This window comes from Protopterus annectens, chromosome 2.part2 (genome assembly GCF_019279795.1).
Source record: "Protopterus annectens isolate FY-2018-M chromosome 2.part2, PAN1.0, whole genome shotgun sequence".
Lineage (NCBI taxonomy): Eukaryota > Metazoa > Chordata > Ceratodontiformes > Protopteridae > Protopterus > Protopterus annectens.
In genome coordinates this window covers 39,063,965-39,084,322 of record NC_056730.1, presented here as the reverse complement: position 1 = coordinate 39,084,322, position 20,358 = coordinate 39,063,965, and positions in this window count along the sequence as shown.

Here is a 20,358-nt window from a genome sequence, read left to right as displayed (position 1 = left end):
GCAAAAATCCCAGGAAGTCACTCAGCTGCAATGCAAAAAGTAAAAGTAAAAGACTGAGGACAGAGAAGTGAAAGGGAAGTGATGAGAGGGATAATGACAAGTGGAATACCCCAAATATCTAGGGCTCCACTGAGTCAGTGCTGTGGAAGAAACTGTAGCCAAGAACATGAGAGAGATAAGAGGGAGGAACAAAGACATAATGGGGAGGAGGAGAAAAGACATTGATGCTAACAGGAAGGGTAAATGCAATAAGGATGATGGCACTCCTACAGTACAGCTACATGTGATGAGGAATCTAGCAGTGCATCCAAGAGACATGAGGCTAAAAGTATACAAGGAAGTGAGGAATGAGCATAGAAGAGGACAGGAAGTTGAATCAAGAGGAAAAACTGGGGATGTGTAAGAAAAATGGAGGCTAGGATCTTTCACACCTAGCTAAATATGCCCCAACATGGAATACAATACAGTGGACTGTGACTAGGAAGAAAACTGAGAGACAGAGGCAGTAGGAGAAAAGAAATGGAAGAACACCCTGAAGGATATAAATGAGGGTTTATTAATGTTTTAGAGGGGAAAGAGGGTGGGGGACGAGAACAAGGAAAAACCATAAAAAATATGGAGGAAGAGTGGGACAGAAAAGGAAGATGCCCTTATGAAGACAGAAAAAGGCAGGAAGTTTTTGAAACAATAGAGAAGATGGAGCAGCAATATGGGATATGTAAAACAAAATGGTTTAATTATTTAGTACTGACAAAGAAGAAATTAACAAGGAGTTGAAGAGGCCAAACAAGGAAAAGGTCACAAGGGTAGATCCATGCAAAAATTGGAAGAAAAGGAAAAAAATAGAACAAAAATAATAAGCTCTAAGAGGAAAGGAAGAGAGAAGCTGGAAAGCAGGAAAGCTGGATGATCATTGCAAAGAAATGGCAAACAAGAAATTACAAATGCAGGAGATACATGTGGTGGGAGATGGGACATTATACATGTTACAAACTTACACCAAAGATACTGGAAAAAGCAAGGAAGTCAGAAAAAAAAATGCAATGCTGGAGGAAGAAGAAATGGTGCGCATGTTTTGGGGATGTGGATGAGCACGAGATATGGAAGAAATTCCTGTGAATATAGAAGGAAAAAATCAGAAGGCTGGTGTGAATACATAGGAATAAGGCAGGGAAATAGCCAGTGGGATGAAAGGGAATTGAGGGTACAAAGGCTAATGGTACCCTAAATCAAAGGAATCATTGCAAGAACGTGCCAGAAAGAACAGGTAAAGCAAGAGGTTTGTAAAAGGTTTTAATAATAAAAGGGAATGAGTACTTTAACTAAATATTTGTTATATACATGTATAGCAGAGCCATGGCCATACTGTGGTTTAGGCAGCCTTTTTTTTAGTGCTAGATGCCTACTGACCATCAGCCCTTATGCCCATCTATTGCCTCATTCATTCTCCACAGAGTGAGCATCAGTTCTGGTTATACTTGCTCCTGCAGGATATGACTACAGAGACCATCAGTCATGGATCCATTAGGGCTGTTTCTGATATGAGACTTTAACCTATTCTGCCTGACATGAGCAACCTCATCATGATAGGGGCCGACAATGCCCTCCCTTATGTGTGCATATTTTCAGATGACTACCATCACAGACTTAGACACTCCTGTTCCCCATCCACCCCTACTGAGTGCTAGGAAAGTTTTTGCTTGGTGGCAATGGAAAGACCAGAACCAACAATCCCCCGGGTTGATGGGAAATATGGCATCTGCTGTCAACTCTTCCATTGTCTGAATCAATAATCATACTTTGGTTGTTTGAGATGCAGGATGGACATAATCCCTCTATGCTACAGAATGGCTCAGTGCTTCAAGCAGAATTAGCTGTAATATCAAGCGACAGACACATCTCTCCTATGGCAGCAGAACATAATGCTTTCCACAATGTACAAGGTTCCATGGACTCAACGCTTATTGAAAAATCTGGGCCAAAAGACAACACAGTGCTATTCTTGGTCTTGTACTCAGTACACTAGCAGAGGGCCGCCTTCACATCTATGGAAAGGAGATTCTGTTCTTCAAAAGCAGAAATTTACTGACACTGCTGGAAATGTGACAAACTTCAAGTGCAAATCAGACACCACTAACCACACAAAAAGTTTCAAGTTCTGCATCTCATATTTGGTTTTGCTTTGATTTTAAATGCAGCTAGACTGAAGAAACTCCAGCTGTACTTGGTTGCATACAGCCTACTCAGAGGTGATCTCTGCCTGTCATACAAGGCCATGCCCATCCATCTAAAGAAAACCTTATCCCCCCGAGCCACACGCTCTAGGGGGTCTAAACCTCACCACAACAATAAATAGGACGTGCTGGAGGGATATATTCTTGTCCCAGAGACTTCCCATGCTTTGGAACAAGATTCAAATCTACATTAGGCAGAGCTCCTCGCCAACACTCTTCAAGAGAAACCTTGACGAGTGGATGGGAAACAGAAAGTTTACCCTGGGGATCACTTCAGTGGCTCTGCTGGAGGGAACTAATCTAAGGGGGCGGCGAAAGCCAACACATTCTAGCTAGGCTTATAAATGCCTTCAGGCAGATAGCCTAGTACCTACCTATGAACCTAAAAGCAGCAGCACCACGGCTAATGGCATCAAATTTAATGGAAGACAAAGTCTTCCATTAAATTTGATGCCATTAGCCCTGGTGGTGCTGCTGCTTTTATTTTTCTTTACTTTATTGTTATTTGTGCAGTTTGAACCTCTAAGGACACATGTTCTTTTGCTTTTATTTATTTTAAATATAAGCTTCATGTTTGCACACTCACCCACTCTAGGGGAAGCTGCAGTCCATTTACAGTAATATGGCTTTAAGCAGAAAATAAGGTCTGCAAATCTGTGCAAGAATCAGTTTTCGTTTACAAAGCTTGCTGCAGCTCTGTTAAGATACAGATTGTAAATGGCTTCATATCTTTTTTGTAAAAAATAATTAGATTTAACTCAGCTTAGTAGAATTTCTCCATAATGCATTTTACTGCCTCTTTTATAAAAGATAATTACACATTTCAAAAAAGCCCATCACAAACAGTAGACTCAGAACTTCAAAGCCTCAAGACACAAAGGAAGTGGTCCTTACCCAGATAAAAACTATTACTATCTTGGGCAGAATACATAATATATTGAACATTTAATGCAACAGATTACTTTCAGAACTTGAAAAAGGAACGAATCCAGTACAGACCCATTTCAATAACTGCAGGAGTAATGAGGCATAAATCATACAGAGATGAAATCAGCAAAACTATAAAATTAAAACACAAACTGCAGAGAGCAATTACTTGCAAAGTGCTAGCATAGTTACAATGTAGTCAAATGCAGAAAAAATATAAATACACTCTGGAAGAAGCTAAACATAAAATAAATATGCAAAACATATAAATGTGTGCAAAAATATGTAACCAGATAGTTGTAATTAAATTAAATTAAATAATACAATTCAAGTGATTTTTAAGGCCTGCACAGGACACAGCATAGAAACATTCCCCTGGACTGTAAAAGGTAGTGGTTACAGATGATATCAAAGCATATCATCTATCCTATGATGTCACCACAGAGACAGGAAAGGGGGGGGGCAGCATCAGACTGAATAGTCTTACTTTCATCATTCAAGTGAAGAGCCCCAGTAGGTGTATTATGACCTGGAATCAGTACAAGAAAACCACTACATTTAACATAAAGTTACGCTCCATACAGCACAGGGATAAAGTCCTGAATGCAACTCAGCAAACTTGGGACACTTATAAAGGAGAGTGGGATGTGAGTGGCTGTAATCCACTCGTTCATTTTCAAGGAAAAGGAGGACATTGACCCCTGGTAATTACTGGAGTAAGAGCAGTGTATGACATGCACTGTATGGTCCAGAATATGCTTGGCTCTGTCATTCATGTGGTAGCCTTTGCTGTATACGCACATATTCAAGGGAAGGATATTACCTTCCAGAAGTAAGCTGGTACTTCTGGAAAATGAGCATCGGCTAGTAGGGCAATACTTAGGTCGTACAAAGAAAATGGCTCTGTGGATGACAGCCTCCTCTATGATGGATGCTTGCCCCAGTATGTAGAGGGGCATGATTGTAGGAGAAAAGGGCTTGGTGGTCAGCAGGCACAGGAGGAGGGTCAGCAACAAAAAGGATAGCCCTGGGGAGGACATCTGTTCATAAAGCCACATACATGACAATTCTCTAAGGCAGTCCATGTTAGTATGCACTCACAAGGGGGAAGGAAATGGTGGTCCCTGTGATGATGAAGGTCACTCCTCCCTTTTCCAGGGGGTGGGGTTAGTTCCTACTACAGAAAAAATACTGTCATTGCTAGGATACTGATGAAGACATAAGCAACAACTATGGCTACTTAAAAATGTCCCTTCCAGAAGGCTCTCACCCTCATGTTGGGATACCCAGAATGAAGGACTGAACAGGCTAAATCTAGGTGAATAGACTTGCTAATCAGCATATACAGGGGGCAAAAGAATACAAAAAAACTATATAGCATCTGCCACTGTAAGGGGCTATAGTATAATAACTAGGGTGCTATTGTGGTACATGGGAAAATGTTTGAATCTGGGAGCATGGCATCCCTAAATAAATAGTTCCTTAGTGTCTAAACAGTAAATCAAATCATACTAAAGGGGGAAGGTCATCAGTATACTTGCTTACCCTACTACTTGATTACCTTACTGCAGAACCTGATGCTGTCAGCCATGTGCCATATTAAACTACCATGTAGGAGTAACACACAGACTTGTACATTACGCAGGACTGGAGTAACCCTCTCAGTTTCCTTGATATATGGGTAAATATGGGATCTACATAGTTTGGAGACAATCTTGAAAACATGCACTCTTTTCCTGATTTAAACATTTAGAAAGGTCAGTGTGCTAAAATGAAATATGCCTGTGTTAATGGTAGTGATCAACTACATCAGATGGGCTGAATCAGGAACTGGTTCATAAGCAGATAGGGATGTAGATGATTTAGAATTTAGCCCTATGCATTTTGAAAATGCACTGTGGAAGGCAGCCTGTATAAAGCACAGAGTTTTTAGACTGTCTCCACATTTCCAGACAAGACAATTACTTTTCTTCATTTTTAAGTAAGCAATGACTTCATATGTCTTACAGCAAAGGGTGAGGAAGCACTGTTGGTAATCCAGGTTTTCAGAAACAGAGGTGAACATCCTGGGACGGCACAATCAAGTAGAGGAAAAAGGTTTTATCAGCCAGAAAACACTGCCTCCATAGAAAAAAAAACTATTGTTCACTTTCTCAGCATTGATGCAGTTCCTTTCAAACTGGACCAATGTTTACTGGCACCCTTACCAATAACTGAAGCATCTTCTGAATGGAGTGTTAATGATCTGGTTGACCTGTTGCCAATATGTGGTACAAGACACCAGTATATTCTGGTTAGTAGACTGCAACAGATTATGCCACATGTTATCCTGAGGCCGAGTCTTTGCACAGTGCCAACTCAAAGTCCACAGCTAAACAGCTGACAATAAATTAAAGCCTGGTCTGAATCCCAAAGGAGGTTTTGACAGAGAAAGGAACTCCATCCACATCTAGTCATCAAAAAGCTGTGCAGGCTTTTTGAGATCAAACACCTTAAAACTGTGGTGTGCTGCTCTCTCAGATTTACTGGAATGGTTCAACATAAACCCTGCTAGCCAGCACCATGGCATAGAGGGAGTAAAGTCCTAACTATGGCCCAGGTGACTCAGGTTTGAAAAACGCCTTGGGAGTCAGATGCTGGCAGGGATGGATGGACATGCCCATCCCAGGAGGGATGTTATTTGCTGATGAGGCTCCATAGGTTCATAGGTTCATACTAGGCTAGCTGCCCTTGTGAGCCATTTTAAGACTATCCAATTATCCCTTGCAAGACCCGAACCCTGCACCTTGTGTTTATAAGGCAAATGCCTTAACCATTAGGCCACCCTCCATGATGGGAGGTGTGGTCCAATGATAGGAGACGTTCTTGGACAAAGTCACTGAATACAGGTGAGGGACTGGAAAAGGGTAGGTCATAAAGAAAAATCCCAGCCCCCCCCCCCTTCAGAAGTAGATGGCCAGACCTCAGGATGCATTTAAATTCCCACTGGCCCCAAACCTAACAGAGAAAGTCTGGGAGAAGTTAGTAAGGTGTCTGGTGGACACTGCGATAGACATGGGGCACTGGGTAGAGTGCTGAGGAATGATGCAAGGAGGAGGGAACAAAAAAAAAAAATATATATATATATATATATATATATATATATATATATATATATATATATATATATATATATATATATATATGCATGTACATTTATGTATAAACCCTGCTAAGTTGGGTGACTGAAAGGAATGAGTCAGTATTCTTATCTACTTCTGAGGCAATGGTCTCTGGGTCCTCAGACTCCTCATAAGCTCCTGGGGGGTGGAGTCTGACCTTCCAAATCCAGCAGGGACAAGCTCTTGCACACTCAGCAGGCATGGGGAGAAGAGTGCAATGGATGGGTGTCAGGGATCCATTGCTCAGGGGTGTATCTGCCAAACATTGGCAACAGCATGGAAGAAGCCTATATTAAACTTGGTGTTTGCATTACTTCATGCTCTGTAAGGGTGCAGTGCCACTCCCACTTGGACAGATCCTACCACGCTACATTTCAAATGTTCACCTCGGGTTTAAGGATCAGTCCACAAGTCATGGATTGGGAAGATCCAGTGGAACCTCCTCTACTTGCAATTCATACCCTGCTGGGCCTGGGAAGAAGAGCCATTGACCCCAAGTTCCTCAGACCTGAGGACAAGCTATTCCTTGGAATAAGGCTGATGCAAATGTGCTCTGGCCAATCAACCAGAGGGAAGATGTGCCCCTATGGTGGGAAGCAGGAGTATGTCTTCTGTGAGCACCTCATAATTTGTTAAAGGGGAAAATGGGTGGGAAGCAATGCAGCAGTAATACGGAATGGACTCACCACCCATGTGAAATGAAGGGTCATTTCAGAAATGGTCTTGCCACAAGGAAGGCTTGACAAAGATGTATCCTACATGTTGCGTGCCTTATGGCAGTATTCAGGCAGAGATATGAAGATGTGCATGGGACCATCTTGCCAATTGACATGCAAGACGACTTTGGTTCCTGCTACCCTCCTTGCAATGATGTAGATCTGGAGTTTGTTCATGAGTGATCAGGCAACAGCAGCTGGCTGTTAATGGATGCAGTGTTGTTCTATTTAGATTATATAATTCAAGTTTCAACATTTTATGTTGATATTTAATCTGGGCCTTTTTTGGATATCATTTTCAACATTTATCTGATGGAGTTACCGCCTTCATTTATTAAACTTTTCTGTTTTCTCTTGGTGGGTGGACAGAATGCAAATGTTGCAAAGTTAAAATGCTGCTGCTTATAGGCATCATAATTATCAATATATTATTGCCATCAGTTGTGTGCAAGTCTGGCCTTCTGCTGCTTGTCACCAGAGCAGTGGCTTATGTCTTAAGTTTTGGGCTCAAATACATTTAACTGAATCATTTTTAACTTTAATTTCTTTTATCTGGTGTCATGACAGTGTTCTTGGCTTACTAAAGATAGAAAGTCTTTATGTAAAATTTGAAGAAAAATGAATCTTCATTGTCCTCACAGAATGTTGTGTTCTTAAGCAAAAATATGTTTCTTAATTCTGATTTCAGGCTACGTCTTACCTCCAGAATTTGTCTCAAGTATTGCTGTCTAATCCTTAATATAAATGCACTAGATTACCATGAGCATTTGCTCTCTGAATGGTTTATTTTCCTAGTTTATAGCTCATCTGTTTTAATATTCTCAGCATATAGTATGAGCAAATAGACTATCCTTTTTATTGATATGTATTCACAGTTTGTTCTACAATATCCTGCCCAAATTTTATCTGTACAATGAAGTCCCTAGTATTTTGGGATGAAAGCAGTAAACTGAAATAAAGTGTGGTTACTGTGGTTGGCGTCCGTTCTGTTTTGTTATGTTATTTGAGTTTTAAGTTAAGTTTCTTGGTTTGAATCCACCGGGAGAGTTTCCTTTTTAAACAGGGAAGAGGAGGAAGGTTTGTTTCCAAGGGATCAGAGTGTTGGCTCCAAGAGTTTCTCAAGACCCACTGAAACTTCCTCATGTGCATCCTGGCTAGAGGGATCATGGGAATCAAGGAGGCCATGCACTCTCTTATCCTGAGAAATTCCCTGGCTGAGATAGTAGTTAGGGGAAGCAGGGTGTGGAAGAACAGAGAAAGAAATTCCACTTTCTGGGTAGGGACAAAGACTGACATCAAGTCTGTCCTTAACCTGCACCCCAGGAAAACTAGGTCTTGGGAATGAGTCATTTGAGACTTCAGGCAATTCACTGTATAGCTTAGACTCTATAGAAAGTTGCAAATCATGTCCAGGTATTTGGACAGGGTTAGCGGATCCTGGTGCAGAATAAGAAAGTCGTCCAAGTAGGGATAAATTTGTATGCCCTGCAGTCTGTAATGGCTAGGGCTAGGCACTTTGTGAATACTCTTGGTGCTGTGGAGAGGCCAAAGGGTAAGGCAGAAAACGGTAAAAATGTGATGAACCCACTGAGAAATGTAAATATTTTCTGTAAGGTGGGAAGATAGGGATATGTAGGTAAGCACCCTTCAGATCTAGTGAGGCCATAAATGCTTGCTGAGATATGAGGGGGAGGAGGTGTTTCAATGTGAGAATTTTGAAAGTGGGCACTTTGAGGAAGAGACTGAGGTGGGTTAAGTTGAGGATGGGTCACCAGGGGCCATCTTTTCTTGGAACCAAAAACATCCTTGAATAAAATCCCTTGGCTAACTGATCCTCTGGTACTTGCTCTATAGTCCCCTGAAACAGAAGTTGGCCCAGGATAGAGGGAAATAGTGGCATCTGATTGTGAGGGGGTTGAGGTATTCCCTGGAAGAGTGGAGTAGGCCACCAAGTCACAAAGTATCCCCTCTGGATGATGGGAAGCACCCACTTTTCTGAGGTGATTTTCTGCCAGGAGGGTAGGGAGAGGGTAAGATGTAGAGATAGGGGGTGGAAGTGGTTAAGAGATGAGTAGAGGAGCTCTGTCTTGGTCTGGCTGTTTCTGAAAGGATGACGGTGTGGAGGTGGTAGAAAACCTGGGAGCAGATTGTTTTCTGGTATGCCTCTGTCCCCTTGAATGAGAAGTAGAGGGGTGAAAGGACTCCCTCTTGACAAAGCTAGGTTTTTGGGGGTAATTTCTATGAAATCGGGGGACAGGTCAGACTAGTAAATGTTTTAAATTTTGTAAGTCTTTACCTTTTTCCTGTAGAGACTTTAGTAACTCTGCAGAGGCTGCTCCAAAATGGGCTTTGTTGTCCAAGGGTGCATCCAATAACTTAGCTTGGACATCCAAATGCAAAGGCTGAAGTCTCAACCATGAAAACCTCCTCAACACAGAGCCAGAAGCAGCAGACTTAGAAGAAACTTCTACAGTGGCATAGGTGCATTTAACAGAGTGTCTGGTCACTTGACAGACTGTGGAAATACGGGTACTTAATTGTGTCTTAACAGGAGATTCTGGGACCTCTGACAGAACAGTAGAGGCCTTAGTCAGGTAATCTAAAGCAACGTTGACCATATGAGTCTGATAATTAATAGCCCTAATGGCCAAGGTGGAGGACGTATATACCTTCTTCCCTAACCTGTCCATAAATTTGATATCTTTATCCACTGGAAACAGGGAAGAGGAAGATAGTTTCCTAGAGGACTTATCAGATGAGACTGCAATGACTGGAGGGTCTGCAGGAGTATTTTTGAAAAGATAGTGCTCCTTGGCAGACACCTTGTATAATCTGTCTGCTCTGTTAGAAGCAGGAGGCTGTGATTCTGGGATTTGTGAGGCAGCAGAGAAAGCATCCTGGAATGCTGGGAGTAAAGGTGGGACTGCAGATTGTGAGAGCTGCCCCATCTTCAATAGTTCCCACTTAAAATGTTGCCTAAGCAGAGAAATGGCATCTCCCAAAGGAGAAATCTTTTCCAGGGGAGTCAGGAGTAAGAGACTCTTCTTCTTCAGGGTTAAGAAAATCTTTGGGAGAGTAACTGGGAGCAGTAAGTTAAGGACTCATCTGAGGAGGAAGATTCCTCCTCCGATAGTACCTGAGGAGCAATTGGTAGGCCTGGTTGGGGGATCTGGGCTTGAAGAGCCCGAACAGCCTTAAACAGAGTCTGGGAGAAGGTCTCTCAGGGTGGAGTAGGATCTTAGGAAGTGTTTCTCCTATTGCTTCCTTTTTAAAGGAGTGGAAGGAGCAGAAGTAGGCCTAGGAGCAGTCGTACTAGTGGATGGCAAGTCTGAAGTAGTAGCAGGGCCCTCTAAAGCCAAGAGCCATGGTTCCCTCTCACCTTCAGGTTCTGATGTTTGAAAAACCTCAGTGGACATACTCTGAGCATCCACAGCACTGGCTTCCATTTCGGTTCCCGGGTGCTGCACAATACCCAACATCTGGAGTGATCCTGGGATGATATTCACCTCAAGGATCTCACCGTACAACTGAGGCGCAGCTAGGGCGTCAGGCTTAAGTTTCTTAGCCTTCTTCCTAGGCACCTCCTCGGAGGGGCCTGCTCCACTTTCTATACCGGACCCCAAATGTCTGAGGTGCAATTTTCTAAATACAGTTTTAAAGCCGCCAGGTGGCATCTAAGGGTTTTCGGAACAAAGGATTGGCAAATGTTACTGGCTTTGTAATCACGGGCCTCTCCTAGACAAAATAAACACTGCTTGTGTGTGCCTTTGTATGGGATTTGCCCACCACAAAGTACAGTTGTGTACACTTGCCATAAATGTAGATGTTCGAGTGTATTCACTGTCGCAGTCATTACATTTGGGTAATCTGTTGGCAGATTGCCCTCAGTTGGCCTGAATTCCAAAGTCTTGGGTCCTGCATCGGTTGCTGTCTTCTCTTCCATGACGCCAGGTCATCTGGGGCATAAAAAAATGCAGCCGACGCCATTTTCTTTAGTTTTTCTTGCCCCCAATGTCAGGTGCCCCCCAAAAGGTAACAATATTATAAATATTTATATATACATGCATCAGTATAAAGTTTACCTTCATCTACAGGCAAATAAACCACATAGGTTGTAGAAGATAGAGAAGGAAAGATAAACTGTAGAATGACAGGGGGATGGCAGGAGGGTAACCTGGACTGCAACAGTGAATACACTTGAACTTCTACATTTATGGTAAGTGTACACAACTGTATTATGTTCTTCATGTTTCACTGTTGCAGTCATTACATTTGGGTAGAATCCCAAAGCTATGGTTGGGAGGCTTGAGCTAAACAGCATTAGGTGAGGCTATAAGGCCCTGCAGCACTGCAGTGGCAAAGCCTGCCCTGGACTTAGAGTAGAGAGGCAAATGGTAATGCTTTGTAAAGGTGTGAACAGAACTCCAAGTAGCAGCCTCTAGAATGTCCTTGGTTGGTACTCCTCTGAGAAAGGCTGTGGAAGTAGCTGCAGCCCTGGTGGAGTGAGACCTAATGCCCTTGGGCACAGGTTTACCATGGTGTAAGTAGCAGAAATGGATGCAATGGCTTATCCACTTTGAAATTGTCTGCTTTGAAGTAGCCTTTCCTTCTGATCCTGCAGCATATGACACTAGTAATTGCTCAATTTTTCTTATAGCTTTAGTCCTGCTCAAGTAGAATCTTAGCTGTCTGTGTACGTCCAAGGAATGCAGAATTCTCTCCCCTTTGTTCTGCGGATTTGGATAAAAAGTTGGCAGATGAATTGTTTGGTTACGAGCCACACTGGAAATGACCTTAGGCATAAAAGTAGGATTTGTCCTCAGACACACCCTGTTTGGGTAAAATATGATAAAAGGCTCTACAGCCATGAGGGCCTGTAGCTCTGAAACTCTTCTTGCTGAAGTAATTGCTAGCAGCAGAGCTGTCTTCCATGATAAGAACTTAATATCAGCGGTAGCAGCTGGTTCAAATGGAGGCAGAGTAAGCTTTTCCAACACATAATTGAGGTCCCATGCAGGTAAGGGTGATCTTCTAGGAGGCCTTAAATTTTTGGCTCCTCTAAGATACTGCTTTAGTAAAGAATGAGAAAAGATTGGTGGCTCTGTAATGTAATGAGCCAAAATGGCTGAGGCATGGATTTTGATTGATGAGAAAGATAGGCCTTTGTCAAGCATCTCAGTTAAGTATTGTAATATCTGAGGAACATGTGGTTCTGCTGTATCAGTTCCTTGTGCTTGATTCCAAGCACAGAATCTCTTCCATTTGTCAGCATAAGATTTTCCAATACTAGGCCTTCTGGCTTCCAAAATGACATCCATCACAGCTTTTACTGAGGGTTGTCGTTTGTATGATTACAGGATTAGCCATGCTGCCAGGTTCAGAGTCTGTAGTTGACTGTGCAGGATCTGATTGTTTTGCTGGGACAATAGTTGTGTTTTTTGAGGCAAGGTCCAAGCTGGGTATTGAGACAAGTTCCTTAGGATTGGGTACCAGTATTGGCGGGGCCAGTCCAGGGCAATTAATATCATCTTTGGCTTCTCTTGTCTGACTTTTAGGAGGACCTTGGGTAGAAGAGGCAGAGAAGGAAAGGCATAAACTGATAGGTTTTTCCAACTGAAGGATAGGGCGTCCACTTTCCATGCTTGTCTGTGATAAGTCTTTGCGCAGAATCTTTTCAGTTGATAATTTTGAGGAGAGGCAAATAGAACGATGTCTGGGCTCCCCCATTTCTTTGTTATCATGCTGAAGACTTGTGGATTTAGTTTCCACTCGTGAGGATCCATACGGTTTCTGCTTAAATCGTCTGCCAGAGTGTTTTGTTTTCCTGGCAGGAATTGAGCTTGAAGATGTATTTAATAGGCCAAAGCTGTGTCCCACAGTTCCATGGCTAATCTGCAAAGGGGGTATGAGCGTGTGCCCTATTGCTTGTTTATATACCACATGACTGTGGTGTTGTCTGTCTTTATCAGTAGTTGTCCTGGATGAAGTAAGTCCTTGAAGGCTGTTAGGGAATTTTGAACAGCTAGCATCTCTTTCTGGTTGATATGTAGATGCATTTGATTTGGTGCCGATATGCATAAATGCATCTTTCTGCCATGTGGGCTCACCAGGCATAACCTGATGCGTCTGTTGTTAAGGTTTGGCTGGCAGGGGGTAGAGTGAAGGGCCGTCCCATGTTTTGGTGACAGGCCATTGCCCACCATAGAAACTCCTGTTGTAGGCAGGGAATGAGATGAATCATTGTTTCCAGACTGTGTGAATGTTGACTCCATAAACTTTTTAGGTACCATTGAAGTTTCCTCATATGCAGTCTTGCATATGGAATTAGTAGGATGCAGGATGCCATGAAGCCCACAGCCAGCAGAATTTGTCTTGCAGAAGACTGGGTTTTTGTTGCCATCAGTTTGAAGTAAGTAGTCAGTTGCCTTTTTTGTCTGGCGTGAGGTAAGCCATCTGGGCAGTTGTATTCAAGCTTGCACCCAGGAATGTTATCTTTTGAGAGGGCACCAGTTGTGATTTCTTTTCATTTATTGTGTACCCTAGGCATGACAGAAGCCTTTTCAAAAACGCCAGGTGTCGTAGAAGAGTGTCCTTGTTCTCTGATTGAATGAGACAGTCATCCAGTAAGGATATATTTGAATACTTCTTTGTCTGCAAAATGCAATTACTGGTGCCAGGCACTTTGTAAAGACCCTGGGCGCAGTGGAGAAGCCAAAGGGCAGTGCAGAGAATTGGTAATGCATTAAGCCAGCCTTGAATCTGAGGTATCTTCTGCACGACTGTCTTATTGGGACATGCAGGTATGCCTCTTTTAGGTCTAAAATCACCAGCCAAGCATTCTTGCCCAGCATGGGCAGGAGCTGTTGCAAAGTGAGCATTTTGAATTTTGGAATGTCCAGGTATGTGTTCAAAATCGATAAATCCAGTATTGGCCACCAAGCCTTGCCCTTTCTGGGTACCAAGAACAGTCTTGAGTAAAAACCTTGTCCTTTTTCCTGTTCTGGTACTGTCTGAATGGCCCCCATATCCATGAGGGATGTAACCTGTTTCTGTGCCTCTGCCCATTGGTTTTTTGGCAGATCTGGCCAACCATTTGTCATTGGCAGAGTGTGGAAATGGAATCTGTATCCTTGTGATACGATGTTTAGTACCCACTTGTCCTGGGTTATTAACTGCCAATTTTGAGCAAAAAGTGCTAATTTTCCCCCTATGGGTGCTGCCAATAGATAAGTGCTTGGTGTAGGCAGAGGGAAGTCATTGGGATTGCTTTCTGTAGGTTTGCGCTTTATCTACTCCAGATTTGGAGGTGGATGTACCCCATTGCTTTGACCTGTATGAGTCTTGAGCCTGGTACCTGGAACCCTTACGGCACCTGGATTTGCCCCTTTGAGTTCTGTCTGACACAGGAAAGGACCAATTTTTTGTAGGCCAGTGTCTACTGAATCTAGGTGGCTGCACTTGTAAGAAATCTTTAACAGTTTGCATGGACTTAGCTTTGTCTTCCATTTTCTTTAAAACCTCTTCTGCCTTAATACCAAACAGAGAATCATGCTGTAAAGGTGCATCTAGCAATTTAGTTTTAACATGATCACGCAACTTTTGTTGCTTTAACCAGGCATGCCTCCTCATCACAGATCCAGTAACTGCAGCCCTGCAGGAGGACTCTAAAGAATCAAAACCACATTGCAAAGTATGCTTTCCAACTTGTTCAGCTGCATGCAATAATTCCTGCAATTCCTTATTTTCTGCACATTCTAAAATCAACATCATTTTCTGTTTCAGCAATCCCATAACATGTTGTTGGTACTTAAGCATATGAAATTGACATTTTAAGGCCCTGATTGCCAAGGTTGCAGACGTATAATCCTTTTTTCCCCATCTGTCCAGTGCCCTTGAATCTCTGTCGGAGGGGGTAGGGTTTTTTGCTGTTGAGGCCTTAACTCCCTTCGGACCCTGTGAAATAGTTTCAGGATCAGCAGCAGGGTTTCTAAATAAAACTTTATGAGAGTCAGGGACCTTGTAATATCTGTCAGGCTTACTGGGAGCTGGAGGTAAGAAGTCAGGGGTCCAAGCTTGACTCCGAAAACACATCATCCACAATGTCTAAAACAGGGGGGAATGGCTAAAGGCTTGTGCTGAGGGAGAAGAAGGAAATCCCTGAGCCTCTGTTTTGATTCTGAGAAGTCTTGACTCTCCCAGTGAAAATGCTCCCTCAAAGTATGCAAGGTTTCTCCAAATTAATAATCCTCAGGAGGAGATGCAGATGGAATAGACTCCTCAGCATCAGAATCCTCATAGGGAGGTAAAGATAATTCCTGATCAGACGAGGAATCAGAAGATATAGAAACCTGATCTGAAGATTCATAGTCAGTGTCTTGCCTAGGCCTCTTATCTGGAGGGGGATGGGTACCCCTGATCAAGGTAATAAGGTCTTCAGCCATTTTGATCATCTGTTTTTTAGGCATAGAGGCCTGTGCACATGGCTCAGGCATCGTTTTTTTTAGTTTTAGAAGATGTCTTTGCCTTTGGTTTTGCAGCTTTCGTCGGTTTGATATATAAATGTTGAGGTCTGAATACACCCTCATAAGCCGGTGCCTCCTCAGCAACTCTAGACCCATCCGAGGGAGATACATCCATTGGTCCAATACCTGGAGTATCTTGCGGCATGCTGGACTCCACATGGGTGTCGGTAGAGGCCTGCGACTCGAAGGTAGCGGGTATCAGGGTCTGCGAAAGCACCTCACTGAGTACCGGCGACTGGCTTAGGAGAAGCTTCGTCATCGGTTTTAGATCTCGACTGCCTTTCTCTGCCCTTTTCTTTGCGTTTTTTATGTACTCCGTTAGTCGGAGTGTTATCAGACGACATTTCTGGTAGTTAAATCTGTTTCCAAAATACTTAGATGCAAAAATATACCGACGCTTAATAGTGCGTTGGTTAAATCTAGCACAAAACCGACAGCCAGGCACATTGTGATCAGGGCCTAGGCAAGGAATACAGTATAAATGAAAATCCTTATGAGGTATTTGCTTCCCACAAGTAATACAATTATTAACTTTTTCTGACATCGGTAAAAAGCAAGAAAAAAGTTTCCCCAACGGGGTACTTAGCTTTAGTGAAGACTTAGGTTCTGAAACTCAAACTTGAATATTTCAGTAGTCGGCCGACCGGCACTTGCGAAACGCTTCTGCTTCATCACCGCACGGCAAGAAAGACTGAAGAAAATGGCGTCAGCTGCATTTTTTATATGCTTGATGACCTGACGTCATGGAAGAGAAGACAGCAACCGACGCAGGACCCAAGACTTTGGAATTCAGGCCGACTGAGGGCAACCTGCCAGCAGATTACCCAAATGTAATGACTGCAACAGTGAAACATGAACATGCACACTTTCCCTTAGTAGAAGACATGTACATCTGAAACAACAGCAAATAAACAAGAAAAAATCCCACAAGGGTACTTATCTCAGTGCGGACAGCCGGTAAACGATCTAGAAATCGGAAGGCCAATGTCGAGCAAATGCCGGATTGCAGAACTAGCGATCGGACGTCTTAATCTCACTGCAGCAGAAAAGTTCTGAATTGGGTATGTGCAGACATCACAGATATAGCAAACGTTAGTTTATGGCCCCTGCATGCAGCGTCACACGTGCCCCGGCTTCTAAAATGTTGATATACTGGCCTGATGTCCAGTGTTGCAGGCAGCAGCTTCCTAAGGTTATGAATACTGCAACATGAGAATAGAAGGACATCTTACATTCCCTAGTATGAAGCATGACATCACAAAATGCATGAGTACAGTTTGTGTGTGTGAACCTAAATGTGGGTTCTTCAGAGAACAATTGCTGAACTAGAAGAGAGGAGAGAATAAATCCCACTGCAGACCCACCATGAATGGTCCTTCATGCAAGTCTGAATGCTCTAGGAGATGGTGTGCAACATGTCTGTGCGTGCATTGCATATAGTTCTTACCATATGTGTGTGTGTGTGTGTGTGTGTGTGTGTGTGTGTGTGTGTGTGTGTGTGTGTGTGTGTGTGTGTGTGTGTGTGTGTGTGTGTATATATATATATATATATATATATATATATATATATATATATATATATAAAACATTTTTTTGAGCTAATCCCAGTTCTTCTCCATATCCATCAGGACAACTGAACCCACCTTCACTTCCCCTGAGCTATTCCAAACTCAAGTCTGGAGCAGGTGAGGAGATTCAGTACCCTGGGACAGAATCATGTTGCTGCCAAGAAGTCCTAACTTCCCCTCCCTACTGTACACCAGTAGATATCCAGGGAAAGACTTGCAATGAGAACATACCAGCACATCATATCTTAGTGAGGTTCCTATATAGTGGGTTTGATCCTTGGGTATATGTCTTTCTTGTGTTCTTTCACGTTTCTCAACTTCCTAGGCAATACAAAATGTTTGTTTATTTTTATTTTATACATTTGCTAACCAGGTAAGCCCACTGCCTCTTTTCAGGGGGCGATCCAGGCACAATATCTGGCCAAGTGAATTGCTCAGATTCACACAGAATGCACAGTGGAGGTGAAAGGAATCGGACCTTGTACCTTTGACTACAGAAAGCAGTTTATTAATGGCTTACAGCCTTAACTCCTCTACAATAATAGCCAGATGTTAACTGACAAATCACAAAATTAATTTGGACTTAATTTCTCAACAGATTGACAAGAAAGCTCAATTAGTTATCAAAATTATATTTCCTTGCTATAATCATTTCATATATTTTTTGTTTTACTTTAATGTTTGGCCAAGGTAGGTGGGCTGATCCTGAACTGACCCTTTTTCGTTACAGTCCCGATCCTAAGGCAAAATAAATGTTTACACATTGACAAACAAAATAAATGTTAAGGTGAAAGAATGCATAAGTCCATCACAAAAGAATACCAATTTGTAAACAATATGCAAGTTCATCAGCAAAAAACACATAGAAGATTAATTCTATCACAAAATACTAAGCTGTTACATAAAAGTTAGTATATGCCCATAACATAAAATCAGTATATGCTCATAGTGATTACATAGTACAACTCTAGCACTATACAGCAAGTTTTGTACATATGTGCCACCACAGTGGTTCTATGCTCTTTATGCTTCTGAAAATAATGAGGTTAGAAACTTGAGACAAATGTCTACAGGAGAGAGAGGTGATAGAGGTAATTCAGGGAGAAGGGTGGAGGGCTACGATATACATTGCATTTGGCGCATTCTTTCAAAAATCAGCAGGCCATAGTTCTGAAATCTCTAAAGTATTCATAAAACAAAACTGAATTTATAACGGGACACAGCTCATAAAAGTAAGCATCACAGTTCAGAATGCCTCTAACTATCTCTAAGTTGGTTCTGGGTATAAGAAGGTTGATACCCTTGATGGGTTAGTGTTATAAATCTGCACGTGTTATCATTACTTTTAAATGGAGTTGAACGTTAATAATATCAGTGGTAAGCAACACTCATGTTGTAGAGTAGGAATGGACTCCTCTTGGAAAGAGCAGAAATGCTTTATAGCCTTAGTACCTGGATATTTTGCAGCAGACTCAGAGCTGTTTGCAGTTCTTAGCTTTCACAGTTTGGTTTAGCACCTTGAAGATGGGAGCGGGATCCAAAGTTAACTCAAAGTGCCTGAAGCTGGTGATGGATTGAAGGAGTGGGCTATAAAGGAAGTCACTGCTAAATATTTTAGCAGGAGTATTCAATCTAGTAAGAATTCCAGATGCCACCCATTCTTGTTTTAGAGGTGTTTTCACTAGTTGTATTTTGACAGAACTGTGTCATGACTAGGGAGACATCATATTCACGGGAAATGATAATGTCAGAAGCAGATGAACTGTGTCATGGTATAAGGCCATGTACATAAAAGACTGCTTTCCACTCAGAGTTAATGAGCCAACTCCCCCAACACACTGCTTCCAGTACTGGCCTTTTTGATATTAATAAAGTTGAGGCCAGTGGTTTAAATTATTACCTTTGGTGTGAACGTTCCAAGGTTTCAAAGGAAAACACACACCCTTGCTTCCACATCACCTATTTGACTTATACCAATTCCACTGCCACACAACTGCAGTGAAGGGGCAAACACCAATTAACAGCTATAGACAACTTAATGCCAGCTGACTACAGTAACATTCAGCAGACTGCAGCAACATTCAGCAGACTACTCACTCTTCTTCTTTGTGATGTGTATATGTGCCTGCTTATGGAAAATTCAGCAAGATTATAGGAGTTAATCATGTCCTTTTCTTAAATACTTTCAATTTCCCTCCTATACTTTATATAGCAGCATGACTAAGCAAACTATCACATGGCATCCTCATGTTTTCAGGATTCCACACATACAATCTGATGCTTCCCTCCCCCTTACATAACTATGCATGGCTGCTAATGTCAGCTTATTTGAACTACCACAGTGTGAAATGACCTATGCTGCATTATATTTAGTGGCCTGTAAAGCTACACCAAACAGTAGCAGCTGACTGATGCCTTCAAGATGATACATTGAACAGTTTACTATCAAAATACTGAAACACAGTTCTTTTTTAGTCACTTACTTGAAAAAGAAATGTCGGAAATGAAAACTTTGTTCACTTAAAACAACAAAACCAGTAATGTAGATAATTAGAATTAGACATTAGCCAACTTACGACGTCCAGTGATTTCCTTCAAACATTTTGAAGGGAGACAAGCCCCCATGCACCCCCCACACCCCCTAATTATATATTCCTCACTGTAGTGCGATCTCCAATCAAAACGATGACCTCACAACAGTGAATGGCACACTAGCATTCGCTGTTGTGGATTCGAACAATTCCAGATCAGCATTACGTGAACTTGAAACAGCCATTCGACAATCCCAGTTCATGTAACTGTTGTCCAAAATCTTGATAGTAAACCCAATAGAACAAATGCATTTCTATCATACAGCTGATGCTTTATTCTTTTGTTGCATTTCACATGAAAAATGAATGTTTTCTCACCAGTATCAAACTTCTTCCCTCCTCTCCATATCAGTGACTCCGGAGCTTTATCCACTGCATATCCTTTTGTGTCACCACCCATCTACACCATATTAAACCTTTGTCTCTTTCTCTTCTTACCCTTCTGCTCACTTCTAAATTAAATCAGTGGCTGACGAAGATGCCTTCTGCAGTCTTCCCAAACTAAGAATGTCTACCACACCCTTTTCTTTCTAGTGTGATCTGTCTTCTCCCACTCACACTCTACAATTCCATTAATTTTATATTTATACTAATGTCTTTATTCTTTCAGGAATAAATTAACCAATGCTCTTAATCCAT